General features: G+C 41.2%; 1 long non-coding RNA gene across 1 annotated transcript; it reads left to right on the forward strand.

The window, feature by feature from the left end:
- The first annotated feature begins 12,099 nt into the window (after positions 1-12,099).
- LOC117243872 lies at positions 12,100-15,609 on the forward strand. The gene is made up of 2 exons (XR_004495819.1): positions 12,100-12,725; positions 13,827-15,609. It is a non-coding gene; the product is annotated as an uncharacterized LOC117243872 (long non-coding RNA).
- The last annotated feature ends 1,325 nt before the right edge of the window (positions 15,610-16,934 follow it).

Below are 16,934 nucleotides of genomic sequence, written 5' to 3' on the forward strand. Positions count from 1 at the left end.
GGAACCCCGGCTCAGCCCGGCCCCCCGGGGCAGAGCACCGGAACCCCGGCCAGACACGGCCCCCCGGGGCAGAGCACAGGAGCCCCAGCCCGACACGGCCCCCCGGGGCAGAGCACAGGAGCCCCAGCCCGACACGGCCGCGGGCGCTGAGCGCGGGCAGTGACCGCGGGGCTGTGGCCTCGTGCTCCGGCCTCGGAGGGGAAACGGGGAATTGTGTAGGTGTGTAGAGAAAGAGGGGAAATGTACACGTGTGTGTGGAGAGAGTGCGCACGTATCCGGAGCGTGTGATTGCAGAAGGAAACTATGATTGTGAGAGGCCTCCATCTGCTATCATCTCTTATCTGTGGCAGCGTGGGTTCTGTGGGCACGGCACCACTCGCGGTCATACCCAGCCGTGCCAGGTGCGGCTTGTGCGTTCTGGTCTCGTGAACACAGGAAATGTGGAAAAGGGTACTGCCTTAGGCCCAAAACCTTAAATTGTGCTCAGCTGGGCAGCAGCTCCTGAATGGGCACCAAGTATTTTGCGTGGTGACTGTGTAACAGCGAGGTTAGACAGAAATGAAATACTAAGTGCCTTAATTCACAGAAACACAAAATGGTTTGGATTGGAAGGGACCTTTAAAGATAATCTATTCTAATACCCCTCCAATGGCAGGATCATTTTCACATAGATCAGATTGCTCAGAGCCTCATCCAGCCTGACCTTGAATGTTTCCAGGATTGGATCATCCACCTCTGGTCAACCTGTGCCAGCGTTTTGCCACCCTCATTGTAAAGAAATTTCTTACTTATATTTTGTGTTAATCTACTGTTTTGTAATTCAAAACCATTACTCTTTGTCCTATCACAATAGGCCCTGCTAAAATGTCTGTCCCCATCTTTCTTACAAGCCCTCTTTAGGTAGTGGAAGGCTGCTCTAAGGTCTCCCTGGAGCCTTCTCCAGGCTGAACAACCCCAATGCTTACAGAGGAGATTCTCCAGCGCTGTGATCGTCTCTATGCCCCAGATGCCTCGGTTCAAGTTTGCCTTGTTAGAGATAATTTTTCTCAGTGCTGAGTAGATTGCGTTTCATATCATGAAACAATTACATATGTCACAGATAAGCACAGATAGAATATAATTCCACAGTGCATTTAATAACAAGATTTTGAAGACAGTAAGTAGGCTGTGACAAGCAGTTGGTAAGGCTTTGCAGCACAATTTCTGGTTGAACTAGGCATGCCTATTGGGCAGGGACAGGTCAGGTCATCTGTCAAGTGTATCAATTAAATTGTACCCAGGGTCCTTAAAATTAAGGTTGTGAAAAAGCTGGAGCCATCTCTTATCAAAAGCACCTTTTGTGCTTTGAGCACTGTGGATGTCATCCTCTGGGAAAACTGGTGGTCCAGTAAAAGTTCTTCTCCAGACTGACAATGTCAGGAACATCTGCACTGCAGCCTGTCTCTGCAGATGATTTGTGATAAATGCTTCAGTATGGTGTCATACCTGTGCCAGAATGGACAGTAAAATTTCTCCCCTTTTTCTTTTGTTTTTTTAAATAATACAGAACAGGCATGTAAAGAGCAGAGGCAAAATAAAATGCTGAGGGTGATTTTCAAAGAATAAAGGCTCTGTAATGGAAGAAAAGTAGTAGCAAGGTACCTGTGATTTTATGCTCTGTCTTGAAAAAAATCCTAATATTTCTGAGGTTTTCTGCAACAGATTTCACTCTTTTAGAAAGATACTTCACAAAATTAAATTCACAGGAGTAGGAGAAACAAGATCTTGCAGGCATGCTTGGACTTCTTAACCTATGATTTAGTGTTCCTTTCTCCCAAAGCTCTGACTTCTCTCGAGAAGGCTCTCCTTTCCCATCTCTTGTGATATTTGTCTTTAAGTTCCAGTCTAGGTTCTACAATTTAGGGTCATGCCACTCATATCCTTACTGCCACAGTAATAATCTTCTTTGGTGCATTTGCCCGCCTGAAGGAAGAGATTGAAGATTATCGTGGCTAAGAAGTGTAAGGCTCTGGAACAACCCTCTGATGAGTACAGGAGCAAAACACCTGCATATTTACCAGGCTTGATCAGCATGTGTAGAATTATAAAAAAATAGTATTAAATGTCTGCCTAAAGGGGAGATGGACTTGATGGCACATGAGATCCCCTTGTCCTGTACCTCCCAAAGTGTTGAAAGCAGGAAAAAACCTGTTCTTTTCAATGCTGCTGTCTGAGTTTGACACCCCTTCCCTATCATGGTCATGTCATTAAAAGGAGGATGAAGAAAACCCGTTTGATCATGGTAAGCAGTCTGGCTGTGGTGGAAAAAAGCACTTAAACAATTTGTGTACTCCCACTGCTCTTAGACTCAGATGAGCTTCACATTTAAGCTTGCTGAAATGTGTTCATAGATTACTGTCTTACATGATCTAATTCTAGTAGCACTGAATTTAATATCAAGCTTTCCTCAATCTCTTTGCTCATAAGAAAAGTGACAGTCATGGCCTCTCTGAGTTCACAGAGAAAGTTATTTTGGTTGGCCCTGCTCTATTTTTTTGTGCTGGTGTTTTGAGCTCTAGGAAATGTAGACATACAGTGAGGTTGAAAAAAAAAAGCAGTTGTAAGGTATGCACTTTGTGTGTAATGTATATGTACTTTTTATGTAAAAATGTCCTTTTTATGCAAAAATGTCCTTTTTATGCATAATGTTAACGTCCTTATGTTAACATATTTAAATATATTCCCATGTATCTCTAAATGAGAGAGAAAACCAGTAAAACCAATGCAGTAAAAATAGAAAAAAAGTAGGCCTCTTGTGAGTGGAGAAAATACTGAAAGACAAAAATGGCTTTTATCTGCAGACTATAATGTTAGTTTAATAGCACTAACCTGAGGTTCATTTATGATTAAGTATAATATAGGCATGGAATGGAGTTCAAAAAAGCAACAAGAAAGATTTTCTGGTTGATGCTGTACTCTCAAGACTTCTGCAAATGATTAAAAATTGAAAAAATTTATAAATGGAATCCAAGATGAAATCCAAATATATATCACTCTTCAGTGTCTAAATGGAGAAAATAGGCAGCAGTCTTTCTTTTCCCAATGATTCAATATTTGACTGAATGCTCATTGTTGTGTTTAAATTGGTGATATTAAGTGATGCTGTTAAAATGTGATAAGAGAAACACTGATACATTCATCCTGTTATGCAGCTCATCCGAAGCTGGGAAGGCTTAGCATGTGTAAAGGGAAATCTCCTGAATCTTTCCTTTCCCCCACTGCACTCAGGCAGCCTTCCTGTCATGCATCCAGGCCGATGAGGAAGGTTCAGTTTTGGCAAAGGGCTCGATAGTGGCAGGATGTCATTGCCATGGTGGCACTACAGTTATGTAATCAGGGAGTGATTTAGGCTACTGAAGCGGTTTAGAAGTGGTTATGGAGGTTCTGTGTGGTGATAAAATTACCTCACTGCAATTTAAATGACCAAACATAAAAATATCTTGGAAAAATTAGTGTAATATATTTTAGCAAGATACCTGTCACCATTTCCTGGAACAGATGGAGCAGATGTTCAATATTGTGCTGGTAAAACTAGCAGTTGGTTTTATCCTCCTCATGGTTTACAGGGACATTTTATCAAATATATTGCATTGCTCATCATGCACGACAAGAAAATCTATAGCACAGGAAAGTTTGCTGGAGAAAGGAGGGTAGAAAACATCTGTTTTATGAGAGGGATTGGAACAGAATGACCATAATTAAAATTAAGAATTTTAAGTCTTTAACAAGACTTCTTCTCTTTGGGTCTTGCTAAGGCCAGACTGGTGGGGTCAGCTGTGTGTGTGCTGACTGCAAAGGGGCCTTGAAGAAAAAGTGTATCAGGCTGAGAAGTGCTGGGTGGTGCCATTTGCTTGAACAGGAGCTGCATCCTGACTTCTGACTGCTGCTTGTGTTGTCAGCTAGTGGAAGCAGTATGACTGAGTAAACATAAACATAGACTTTATCAAATCTGCCACTTTATACTATTAGAAGCATCCTAGATACGTTTATTCCTGTGGCCTACCTTTGGGAAATACATTAGTGTTTAGAGATGAATGTCTGTTTTTCCTCTGCAAACACACATGCCATAGAAAAGTTCTGCTTCATTTCTTTCCCTTTCTCCTCCAGCCAGCTCTGCTTGCTATGTCATTGGTGTCAGAAACCCTGCAGGTCCTGTGTGATAGGAACAGGGCAGAGCACATTACTGATGTGTTTGACTGAGCATAACAACAAAGGGTAGTTGGTACTGCTAGTCACTGGATGAGGGGGAGTATGGTTTCTAAAGCACCTCCTGTTCCAAGCTTTCTTCTGCCTCTGTAAGTGCTGACAGAATCTACAAGTTTGTGAATAAAAACAAACACACACAAACACCTTCTTGAGTTGACGAATCACGTAGTCCTTGCAGGACCTCATCAGTTTTCCTTTGGCTGTCACCTTGGGGTGGGTTACAAGTGTGTTTATCCTCTATCTCATTTTTCTTCCTTTAACAAGTTTGTATTCAAAGAAAGTGCCCAAAACATCTCTGTGCAGTAGCACAATTTTTGGACAGCTGTGCTGATGAGGACAGAGAAAGTCAGTGCTGAGCAGCACCTGTTAGACATACGCTGTTCTCTACAAGTCAGTGAACTGTGAAGGGCAGTTGAGGAATTGCCCTGGAAAGCCAGTGCTGGATGCCTGAACCTGCTGTTGGCAGCTTGTGGCTGCTGTGCCCTGGGACCATCACAGCCAGGATCTTGCTAGCCAAAATCCCCTAGCTAGCTTTGTCTGGTGATGCTGACCAAGACAGACCTTCACCCACAGAGCAGTAACCCCGCTGTGTCAGGTGTAGTGACCTCCATCAGTGACATTCACAGGGGGGCACAGGCTCCTGCCCTCGGGGTCCCACCCTTGGTTCTGCCTTCTCAAATCTGAGCTGGGCCTAGAGCACTCTGGTCCAAGCCTTGAGATCAGTCGGCCTTTGGGAAAAGGTGTAAAATTTGTCACTTCTCTGCTCAGACAAAGCAAAGCTGTGCCTTTTCCTCACAGGTGCCTGAACCACGGCCTCATGGATGGAAAGAAGCCCTGTGGCAACCTAATTTCATATTCTCTCAAACCAGAATGGGGACAGATGCTGCCGATGTTTATTGGTGACATTTAGGGGATGCCTCTTCTGTGGATAGCCACTAAAGCCTTGCTCAAGCTTATGGGTGTGCTACATGCCTTGCATTTGGGCGGTGAAGGAAAACGGAGTATTTAGCTATTGTCAAAAAATAGACCTTACTGTCTGAAGCATGGCTGATCCCATGATCTGTGTAGCAGAGAAGGCTGCATTCCCAGGGTGGTGGGATAACGTGGTCATAAAGAACTCCCAACTCTTGTTACGCTGACTTCCCTGTGCCTCTTTACTTTTATCTTGCAAAACTTTATTATCTATTTTCTATCAGTAATCCATACCTAAATTTTCTTTTATTTTCTATTCATACTTATGAAAGAGAAAAATGTCTTGTAATGAGAAATACTCATGCACCTTGATGTGTCAGTGGCTTTTACATTGCTCACTAGATGGCAGTACGATGCTTGTTATACTGATTGAAAGAACTGAAGTAATCTATTCTCCAGGTGTCTGAAATTCCCTAAAATCTGGGGATCTGGTATTTTCTTCTCTAAAATACTAGGTCTACAGGTCTAGGAAATGCAAGTTGAAATCTATATTCAGTCCTCACAAACAATCCCAGTTCTTGTGAAGTTCTTACAACAATGAAGCTTATATAATTTTTCACTAAAAAATTGTGTTCTATTGAATAAACTCTTGAGAGTGAAGATAGTGGTGATACTACAGTAGTTTCTTAAAAAGGAAGAAAAAATAATAAAAAACCCCCATAAAGTCTCTGGGGATAGAGGTGAAGTTGTATAACAGAAAATGAGTTTTAACCTGGTCACTATGGAATACTGAAATCACTACTGGATTTTTGTTTCTGCTTCCTTTTTTGCTAGATGCACACAGTTTTCTGGGAGTTTAGGAAGCAGTCCAGAAAGCTATCATCTCTAACTAATCAGAGTGGAGTGCATGGGCCCTGGTTTTTCTCTGCGCTTTCAGAAATCTCTGTGCTCCATTTAGAACTGCTGTAAATAAATGAAGGCTTTACCTTTTTTTATGGTAACATCCTCACCTATTCCAGTTCAATTCTGCAACTATTTCAGAGGTTCAATTACTTCAGCTTGCCTGCTTGGTATAATGGAAGGACCTAGATGTTTTCTTACAAAGCAAAGTTTCTTAGTAATTGGAAGTGAAATGGACCCAATATTTGTGTTCTTTGGACCATAGGTATATGTCTTAAGTCTTCTTCAGATAAATTCAATAGTCTAATTTAGCATATAAGTTGTGTAATAAACTGTAAATGACTTTGGGTTAAAACTAAAGTAACTCCTGTTAGAGTCAAAGCTCTTTCTTTGCTTTCATTTGTCAACTTGCCAAGTGGCCTTGGGAAACCATGCCTCTGTGCAAAAGTAAATATTTGATCAACCACAACTAAACTTGAAATCTAGTGCTGTTGTTTTCCCATGATTAAAGGAAAAAAAGCCCATGGTACATAGATATGAGCTTTATTTATTATTGCATGTTTACATGCAAAATTTAAGAAAGTCATAATTCTTAGAAGTTTGGAGAAGTTTGAAAGTTTACAAATTCTTAAGTGAAAGCATAGGGGTTTCAAGATACTGTAGGTACTATAGGTGGTACACTGGAAGTATACTACCTGTGTGCAAAGCATTTATATGTTTATACCCTACAATCTCATTCATCATTACAGAATCAAAATATGGAAGAAAATGTTTAAAAAATGCTGATACTTGCTACAGTTGGGTGCAGCTGCTTTTCATTTTCCTGCTGCTCTTGAAGCCTAAAATAAAGCACAGTGTGCAACTTGCACACTTAAATTGTAATACAAAAATGAGAAACAGAATACTCTGACTGTTTTCTTCAGTATGGGGTCTAAAGTGATGAAAAGGGGAACGGGTTGGTTCACACCATGGCGTAATCTGAAAATAAAATAGCACTTCTGCATGAGTACAGTTAATGCTCCCTGTTCCATTCCAGGCATGACCCAAAGCCTGTCCCTGGACATAGGGATGAGTATATCTGAACCATTTCACAACTGCAGCTGTCTTGTCAAAATTTGTGTCATCTCTGTCATTCACTGTGTGGGAGGTGCTGCCAAATTATTCCCCTATTTTAAAAAAGATTAAAAAACTTTCTAAGATTTTGAAGATGGTAAATGTTGCAGAGATATATAAAATGATGTGTTGACCTTCTGCACAAGTAGCTGTTGCAAGGGATTATTCCTCAAGCCTACGCTTTGAAAGAGTTGCTGTGAGCAACTATTGAGTGAGCTGAAGTTGCCAGTTAAGAAAGCTGATAACACAGAGTAGTTCATGGAGCGGAGTTCCTCTCTACGACCTGGGTGTTGATTTCTGAAATAAGTTTTCTGCCAGATGGTATTTTTACCATTTTTACCAAGTGGAAATGAAACAAGCAGCATTTAAAAAAAACCCCAAAACCACCAAAAATGTCAGATTCTGTATCTCCTGTAGGAAAGCAGACTTCAAGGTCGTTTGCAACATTTGCTGCCATTTCCCAGAGGCCTGACATGATGCTTTTCGTCCTGGTGAGTCTGCAGCGTCATTACCAACAGACAAGCATCTTAGTGTTTAGCAAGAAATAATTAATTTTAAAAATGCCTCATTAAAAATACCTGACCTAATCTCTATGCTAATTTCATTTTTGTTAACCATTTGCTCAGTTTTCTTAATAGAAAGCTATCTAGAAACTGTTGTGGCAAGTTGGCATTGATACTGAAAGGCTTGGCTGGGCCGTGAGCTTTGTGCTCCGTTCCTCCAGGCAGTAGCAGTACACCTTCAGAGCTGCCTGCTTGCTGTACCTTCTGACTGGACATACTTGAGTAGGTCGTCACAACAAACCACTGCTTATATTTACAAAATGGTTTGTTAGGGGTCAGTAGTTCATTACAATCCCAAGCCACTTTGTGCTTCAGTGCATTCACGTTCCCACCTCAGTGCTCCTGGGTGCTTCTGCTAAAGGCAGGAGAGCTGCTGTGGGGTTGTTATTGTGGAGGGAGGGATGGACTGTCACCAGTATGTCCTGCCTCACAGAGGGGTTTCTGTGAAAAATTGCAAATAAAGAGCGAACAGAAGGCTCCAGATGACAGAACATATAGCCTAGTCAGTAAATGTACTAAATTCTTCTGCACCCACTCAAGGAAGACAGAAGTCTGTCCTGGCTGGAGCTACAGGGGCTGTCTGTTTTTCAGAAGCTGTAAAGATTTTGCTTTTAGACTGACCATTTGTGGTGTGAAGCCTGCTGTTTGTGACAGCAGTGCTTCCACAGTGGAAGAGCGTGAGCTCTGCTGGGCAGCAGTGATTTCTTCCCAGCAGACCAGCCAAAATAAAATGCTCCCTCTTTCCTTGCTCCCCAGAGGGAGCTAGATAACAGCCCCCCAAGCCTGGAAGGAAGAAATGGTGAGTCCTATGCCTTGAGCTTTTGTGCAGTGTTGCTAAACTCAGATGCTGAGAGGTTGGAAGATCAGGAAAAGCAGTAGCAGTAAGAGACTTGGAGATCTTTGGACCTGTCTGGTTCCCAGTGTGCGTGTAGGATTCACATGTTTGGGTTTCCATGGAGGCCCCAGACAGCTGTTGTTTTGGATGAAAGATCAGCTTCCATGTAATTGTGAGACATTTGAAGGAAAGACTTTGGGGAAACAAAGCGAAAACTGGTGTTCCTGAACAACTGTGCCCAGCCTTTGGGTGGCTGAAAGCAGAAGAGCAGGGAGGACCCTTTTGCTACAGGTCAGATTTGGTTGTGGCTCTTACACAAGGTTTGTGTAAGGGCAGAGTGCATGGGGTCTGAACAGCTGCCTTGCTGTGGCTGCAGGCTTGTCCTGCTGTGGGCTGGCTGAGGGAGAGACTGGCAGCTTCTTCTACCCTCCCTTCCCCAGCAGAAAAATACTGCTGAGAGATGCAGTAGCATCAGGGCTGTTTTCAGAGCTTTGTTGGAGAAGAGGTTACAGGCATCACCAGGAGGATCTGGCATTACCCTGCTCCCAGTCAGCCCAGTGGACGCTGCTGCCCTGGTTAAATCCCTCAAAACAGCTGGAGCAGGCTTGGCTTTGGAGGAACAGCATCTCTCAAAGGTTGACTCAGGCACCTGAGGAAATTAGTGTGGAATAATGAAAACTGAACTGAATCTGAGCATCAGCAATGCATCAAGAGACACAAATATTGCTAAAATATATGAAATGAAAGTTAGTGGAAAAAATTAAACGTTTAGTGAAGCATGCAGAGCTGGAAACATTGCTATGGTTATTAGGTTTTAATTAGTTGGAAACTGTTCATTCAAGCTCAGTTTCTGTGCAGTGATTGTCCTAATGTGGTGTGGTTTGGGATCTATGATTTCTGAATTTTCCTTTCTTTATGAGTTCTAAGTCCTGAAATATTCATTGTACATGTGTCCTTCTGGCTTCTGGAGTGCTGTGAAGGGAGATTTTTTGTGCACAAATTTTGTAGTAAATTATACCAGTTACTGCCTAGTGGTACTTACTGTAGCCCCAGGGACTTAAGTGTTCCTGCTCAGAAGACATTTCATGTGAAAGCAAACATTTGTGGTGTTTCACAACAGGAAAGTAGTGCCACCTTAGCTGTTTCATCTTTCAGTATTAAAAAGACTGAGAAACTCAGGGCCTGTGTTATTGCAATGCTCCATGAGCTCACGTGGCCTCTATATGTACATGTGTGCACACAGACACCTAATTGTGTCAGTGAAAAAACTCAAGTATTTTTCTTCCACTAAAAGGTTTCACCTCCTGAGTTGAGAATACTCCATTACTATTAACATACTTCATAATACCTCTTTTCAAAGACAGGAACATTTTTAATCCCTGGTCTCTCTTCACGTGAGTGAATACAGATCTATCTGTTAACTAGAGCATTGGTACCTGGAATTAAAAAGGCATATTTTGGGCGTCACTGTGCGTCTGTTTTCCAATTCCTTGTTTGGAAGTCTTTATCTTTGCAATCTTATCTGATGCCTTCTGGAAACAATTTTCCCTTAACACCACTTCATAAATTTCAGCATATACTAGACCAGAGGTTCTGGGCCATTTCTCACATTTTGTAATGAATTTTCTGATTGAATTCTTTTACAGATAGCGCCTCATACATGCAAAGCAGTGCCTAAGATCCTGGTGGATTTTTTACTGATTTTATGTATTCATCTCTAAGAACTTGTGATATATTCTGAAAAGCTAAGTTGCCACTGAAATGTGCACATTTATGTTTTCCAAGGCATTAAATGAAAAATCTGAAAAGGGATAAGAATAAGATAAGAATAAGCCTATTAACATAAAGCCAGGTAAAATTAGAAACCAAGTGTGTTCACATAGTTAAAATTTTATTTGGAATAACGACAACAATTTTAAATAACTACCAGGTCTGTTGTCAAATAGCTGAATGTTATTAGAGAAAATCTGTCACTTACAATAATTAATTTAATTAATGTCTCAGGCTTTACATGAGTAGCCATAACACTAAAATGATTTGTCTCTGGTTGTAAAAGGAAGCACTGGTATTGTTCTGTGCGTTCAAAATTTTCCTCACTGGGCAACCCACATGAATTTTAATTCGGAGTTTCATTAAAACTTCTTAAAAGATGGTTCTATCATGTCATGTTCTTCAGGGATGGCTGAACGTGGGGGAGAAAGGCAGGGGTCTCTCCCCTGTGAGAGCAGATGCCAGCCACCTCCATGAGCTCCAGAAAGGCCTGAGTTCACAAGGAAGGTGCAGCCTGGCTGCAGGAGAGGGAAGGTTATTCTGTGGGGGTGTTTTGGGCACTGAAGGTGTGGAAATAATTCACAGAACCAAGCAGCTGCAGAAAAAGCAGGAGTGTTAGTGGATTAAGAGTCATGATGAGAGGGATTCTGCTGCTGTAAAGCAGTATGAGTGACTGCATGTTGAAGGCACTAAACAGGGAATGCCTGGAGAAGAAGCAGTGCTTGGCATCGTTCAGAAGGGAAAGAGGGCCTTGTTTGCATGGTTAAAGCTGGAGGGACTTCTGGTCATTGCAAGCACTGCACTCTCAGATTCTGCCAGCTTCCAGTAGTGGAACAGGAACTCCTGCACCTCTGCCCCACATGTCTACTGTATCACAGAAAGGGAAAATAGCAATTTGTCACCTGTATTTAAAAAGGACTTTGGAGACATGTCAATGTGGCTTTTGTCAAGAGAAATCGTGTCTGAGAGAAATCCACTGCTCTTTGTCTGAAGCACTGACATGAGTGTGGATTAGGGTGATTTGGTTGGTACAGTGTGCTCAGATTTTCCTAAAGCTTTTGATAAGCTACTCAGTTAGAAGATCCTAAAGAAGCAAAACAGAAGCAGGATGAAAGGAAAGTTCTCTGCTGGAAATGATGTGAGGAGTAGGAATAAACAGTCAGGTATTTCAGTGGGAGATAACAAGTGGAATCCCACAGGGATCTGCACTGAGTTCTGTGATGTCTGGCATATTCATAAGTGGTCTGGAAAATGTCCTAAATAGTGCTGTATGCTTCTTTGACTGAGTTATTCAGGGTAGAAAAAATAAAAGTCTACTTTCAAAAATGTGGTGAGTGGCATTGCAGTAAAATGGCAGTCTGCATTTGATGCCAATAACCACAAGATAACGCACATGGGAAAAAATAAACCTGACTGTACCAAGCTGAAATGGGCTTTAAACAACCTATTGTGACTCAGGGAAGAGATCTCAAATTAGCTGTCAGTAATTCTAAGAAGTGCTGGCTGAGGGCAGAGTAATGCTCAAAAGCAAATGGATTGTCAGAAATTGCTAGGGAAGACAGCAAACAAAATAATTATTTTGCTGTGCATTCACCTCCTGATTACTGTGCACTGTTCTGGTCTCCACATCTAAGAAAAGGTATGCCAGTGTTCAAAGGGGACAGAGAAACCTGACGAGTGTTTTCACAGGCAAAGAACAGCTTCTGAATTGAGATTGATTAGATAGACTCTTTAGATGGGAAAAGGGAAGGTGGAAAGGCATGCGATAGCGGTGTTTAAAATCATGAGTGGCACAGAGAAAATAAGTAGCAAATGATTGTTTGCGTTTCTCCCAGAGCAAGAATAAGGGACATCGGGTGGAATTACTGGGTAGTGGCTTAAGCAAACAACAGCAAACTTGGTCGTTGTGGCGTGTGATTAAACTGGAACCAGTCTTACAGTATCTGCCGGGTGTCAAGAGGGTAGATGGGCTCAAAACCAATCAGGCTAATTAACAGAGAAAGAAAATCTATCAAGGACTAATAGGCAACAAGATGATATTTGTGCCTGAGGAGCTGCCTGCGTGACAGGCTCTGGATGTGGGGAGGAGAGAGTGGAGAAAATTACTGCATGGTTACCCTTTTTAAAAATTGTTTGCCTTGGTATCTGCTGCTGGCTCCTGTCAGTGGTGGAATACTGGACTAAGTGGACATTTGACCCAATCCAGTAGAATTCTTCTGCATAATGTTTTTGTTTAATGTTTATTTTATGTTTTTGCAGATAAAGTAGCTCAGAGACCTACAGGGTCCCAAGGTTTGAACCCTACTTAAATAATTTAGACCTAGCCTGGATGTCCACTCGGAGTCTTGGAAGAGAATGTGTTTGGATTGATCCAACCATCTGAGAAGGTGAGAACCCTGGGGTCTGTGGTGATGAACCAGAGGCACCTATGCCTCTGGGTATGGAATTTGGTTCCTTGTGGGATGAGTAAGTAAAATGAGTACCAATGCTGCATTCAGTTTTCCTTCATCCTGTAATTCAATGATTTGTTGTTGTCTGAAGAATAGCTTTTGCACTGTACAGTTTATTGTTCTGCTTTCTGAGCTTGTGTACAACATGGATGTGCAGGAGGAAGCCAACATATGTGGTCATTGGTTAGAGAATGCCCCTTGAAAGAAGTGACAAAATTACTCTGTAGCTAGAAGTGTGACCATGAGAACTGCATTTTGATACCAGGAGAATGTAAATTGAATGTCTGTTTCTTCAAGGAGGGTAAATTTAATCAGCTGCTCAAAATCAAATTAAGGGGGAAATCAGTTTGGAAAAACACAAGAATTACAATATAGCTAATGACCTGAGGTAATACTGGCAAGAAATTTACTTTCACATTATAAAATGAAAAATTGTTTCTCTAAGAGGGAGCTGCTTGTAGCTTGTGATTGCCTACTGTAGTTCAGAGCCCGGTGTTTCCTTGAGAGAACAATTAAAATGTGCCGCCCTTCCACCATTTACTTCCCCTCTATTATAGTAGTAATACCAACAGTTATTATTCTGTGATCAAGCCTGTCAGTGTTTCTACCATAATATTATTTTCTAACTTGGATGTTAAGCTGAGAATGCTTTCCCAGCCCAGCCTGAAACAGTCTCTCTCAGCTGGTGGTCCATGAATGATCCACAAGTGTCATGTCTTTTGCAGAAACACAGGCTCTCCTACAGCATCAGTCCTTATAGGAACCATCTCTACAATATGGGAATAGAAAGTGAATCCTGTGTTTGACTGCATCTTGCTGCAGAGAGGGATTTGGATTTTAATGTACAGATTATTTTGATTAACATGAGTTGAGCAGAGTGGCTTTATTCAGTGTGGTTGAAAGGGGGAACATCTTCCCCTGCTGATTTACTTCCAGTATAAAGGGAAGACACTGAAGGAGCTGTGGCTCAAAGGTACCGCTGCTGTTCTCATCCCTGAAGGTGCTCTTCTTGCATAAATTTGTCTCTCTTATTGACAGAGAATTTGGAGATGGTGGCCAGAAGCTGCAGCCATGACTCAGTAAGAAGGGGAAAAGTGCTGCTGTGATGTTACCTGGAACTGCATTTAACTTAAACTAGCACAGTGCCTTGCTCTTCTGTGACCTTTACCCATCAGGACTTATTAGCTAATTGAATTCAGAAGGTAACTCCTTAACTGTTTTCAAACTAAATTAACTTGCTTCAAGGGACCAAGTTGTGTTTGTATTTCCACAGAGATAATGAGTTTAGGCTTCAACTGAAATCTTGCCAGATAATGAGGAAAAAATAAATCAATGACCTCACTCTTATCTGGTCTTAACAGGCAGGCTTTCCTTTGCTAAAAGTGACCCTGAAATGGTCTGGATTGATTCACACAAATACCAAACCCTGCATCTTGCTAAGCAGAGCTGTCCAGGGGAACACTTTGCTCCATGAAGAGATCTAATCTGAGCATCAGCAAAGCTGCCAGGATTTGAATCACAGCTTTTCTTAGAGTCAAAATAAACGCTTCTGAGAAATTCAAATGAGCAGTAAGATAAAGAGTTAAGGAAGAATTTAGCTTCAGTACTTATTAGAAGAAAAAACCCACATTCTCAGACCTGTGCCTGGGATTGAACAGTCTTCATTGGCATATACTTGTCTGGTTCTCCATAGACATATGCTTCTCTGATTATTTAATTAGCTGGTATTGTTAAATAAGTGCTTTACAGATGTTAAAGGGAGATTGCTGCCTGCTGAGAACTGGTGTAGCTGTATTGGTGGAGATCCTTCCTTTGGTGCCTTGATTAATGGAAGAAATACACAGCTCAGAAATGTTCTTCTCCAAAAGTACCTCCTTTACTCTCTGTATTGATCTCTCAAATGAAGGCTTAAATCTTCAGGTAATAAATGTGATTAATAATAGTTTTAGAGAATATATGAGGGAATCTCTTTGAATATGCAGAGGTAAGAGGCAGGTGATTTTAATTACTTGCAAAGAATCTGTAGAAACTACTCTTAAGGTCCAAAAAATAAAATTGAAATTTTATAGTAGCAATAGCAGCAGTAGTAGAAAAGACCATTCTGGTCTAATAAGAGATGTGATGTTTTAGGGAGAGACGGTTGCTTTTATCAAATTTGTTGGTACAGGTTGTATAGTGCACCAATTCTTGAACATCAAGGAAAAAGTGCTCTGAGGCAAAACCCCCTGGAGATGTTTAAAACATGACTGGATGCGGCCCTGAGCAACTGTCTTTTTTTGACTCTGCTCTGATCACAGGTCAGGGCTGGATGATTTGCCTTCCAAACTCAACCAATCTATGACTTTGTGAACCTAGAATACATTTTTGAAGAGTGGCTAGGACCTTCTTGTGGCAACTGGCGCAGAGTAGAGAGCCCAGGTCTCCTGTAGAGGAAGAAGGATCTGGAAAGGGTTTCTCTATCATGAATCAAACTGGGCTCCATGTGTTGCTTAGTGTTTTGTCCTTTTGCAAAACCAAAGTCCCATGCAGCTTTCAGACAACTCACCTCCTGGGAAGTGGCTGTGATTCCTGATTAACAACTTCCCACCCCAAAAACTGTGAGAAGTTGGCCTTTGGATATGAGTGAGTTCCACTAAGAGCAATCTTCATTTGTGGCTGACTTGGGTGTGATTACTTCAGTGCTGCATCCAAAAGGATTAACTTATTAGGGAGGTGGTTTGATCTGGAAAAAGGTTAATTCTAAAAACATCATAGGATAAAGCAAAATGGACAGAACACACCCATAAAATAAATCAGATATGGAAATAAAATGTCAGAAGCTGAAATAATTCTATGTGATGCATTTTATTTTTCAAGTATTTGTGGTGGAAATATTTCTTTTGAATGGTCACATTTGGAAAATCTTTTGATTAAAGAAATTAAATGAAAATATCCTCTGCCTTATTTAAAATATTTCAATTTTTTATATGTTTCTGTGATTATTTAGATTAAAAGAATATAAGAAAAAAAATGAGATGTTTGAAAAGCTGCTTTAGGTCATTGTCTTCAAGCAATTGCCATAGCTCCTTAGTGACAACTTGAAGATTATTATATAGTCAGAGTGCTGTAGGGATGAGAATTGAGGCTTGAACTTTAGGAAAATTGTAGGATATTTTCTGCCAAGAAAAGTGAAGGGCTGAGTCCTTCACTTGGTGGAGATCCAGTCAGAGACCACACAGAGTATAAAATACTAACATATATATACAAAAAGCTCCTCCTTCACATTAACAATGAAGAAGCCAGCTGCTATTTGATTGTAAATGTGATAAATAGATAATTTCATCAAAGAGTCAAAACTGATTTGTTCAGCTGGATACATCTTCGGATGGAAGCAGAATATTCATCTAATATGTGAACCACAACTCTGATTATAAAGCTTTCACCTTAGTTTTAGTTGGTTTGTGGTAACCACACCCTTCTTTTCCTTTCTTGTCTACTGTTGCCCTGCCTGTGCAATGCAGTCCAACCGGGCTCCATCAATTTTATCAATGGTCACCTACTATCAGCAATTACAGATGGCAATTCTCCAGTCTCAGGGCTGTTAAAAATACATAACAGCTTCATGTTATTTGAGGAGTGTTTCCTTCCTGCATGAAGCTTATGTGGGTTTACAGATGTGCACACTTAGACTCCAAGCACAAATACATCTGGTCCACTTCCCTTTTCAGGTCCTGAAACTAAAATAGATTGGATTACCCCCAATGGTAAGACTGAGTGTCAAAAAACATGAAGAAGGAAAATTTGTGTTTGTTTCTGGGGTTTTTATCTTTTTGTTTGGGTCCTCTGCAGACCCCAAGCTTTCCCCGCACTTGGAATTTTCATAACCTCTTGCTTTTTTTCTCTTGTGTGCAATCTGGTTTCTAAAGAGGTGGGAGTTTGTTCACCAGCCTTTCCCCCACAGGCAGCATTAATGAGCTCTTTCTCTTCCACCCACACCCTATTTTCAGGAAATGTGTAGGAACTTAATGACTGTAAGACTTCTGGCTTGTCTTATTAGATCTAAATTGTCCAATGGGCTCACAAAAGGTTAGGGAAGAGATGCAACAAAAAAGACAAACAGTCCTGGATGCAGACATGAAGAGCCTTGTTTCCTTAAGAAATGTTAGC

This window comes from Parus major, chromosome 1, assembly GCF_001522545.3.
Source record: "Parus major isolate Abel chromosome 1, Parus_major1.1, whole genome shotgun sequence".
Taxonomy (NCBI): Eukaryota; Metazoa; Chordata; class Aves; order Passeriformes; family Paridae; genus Parus; species Parus major.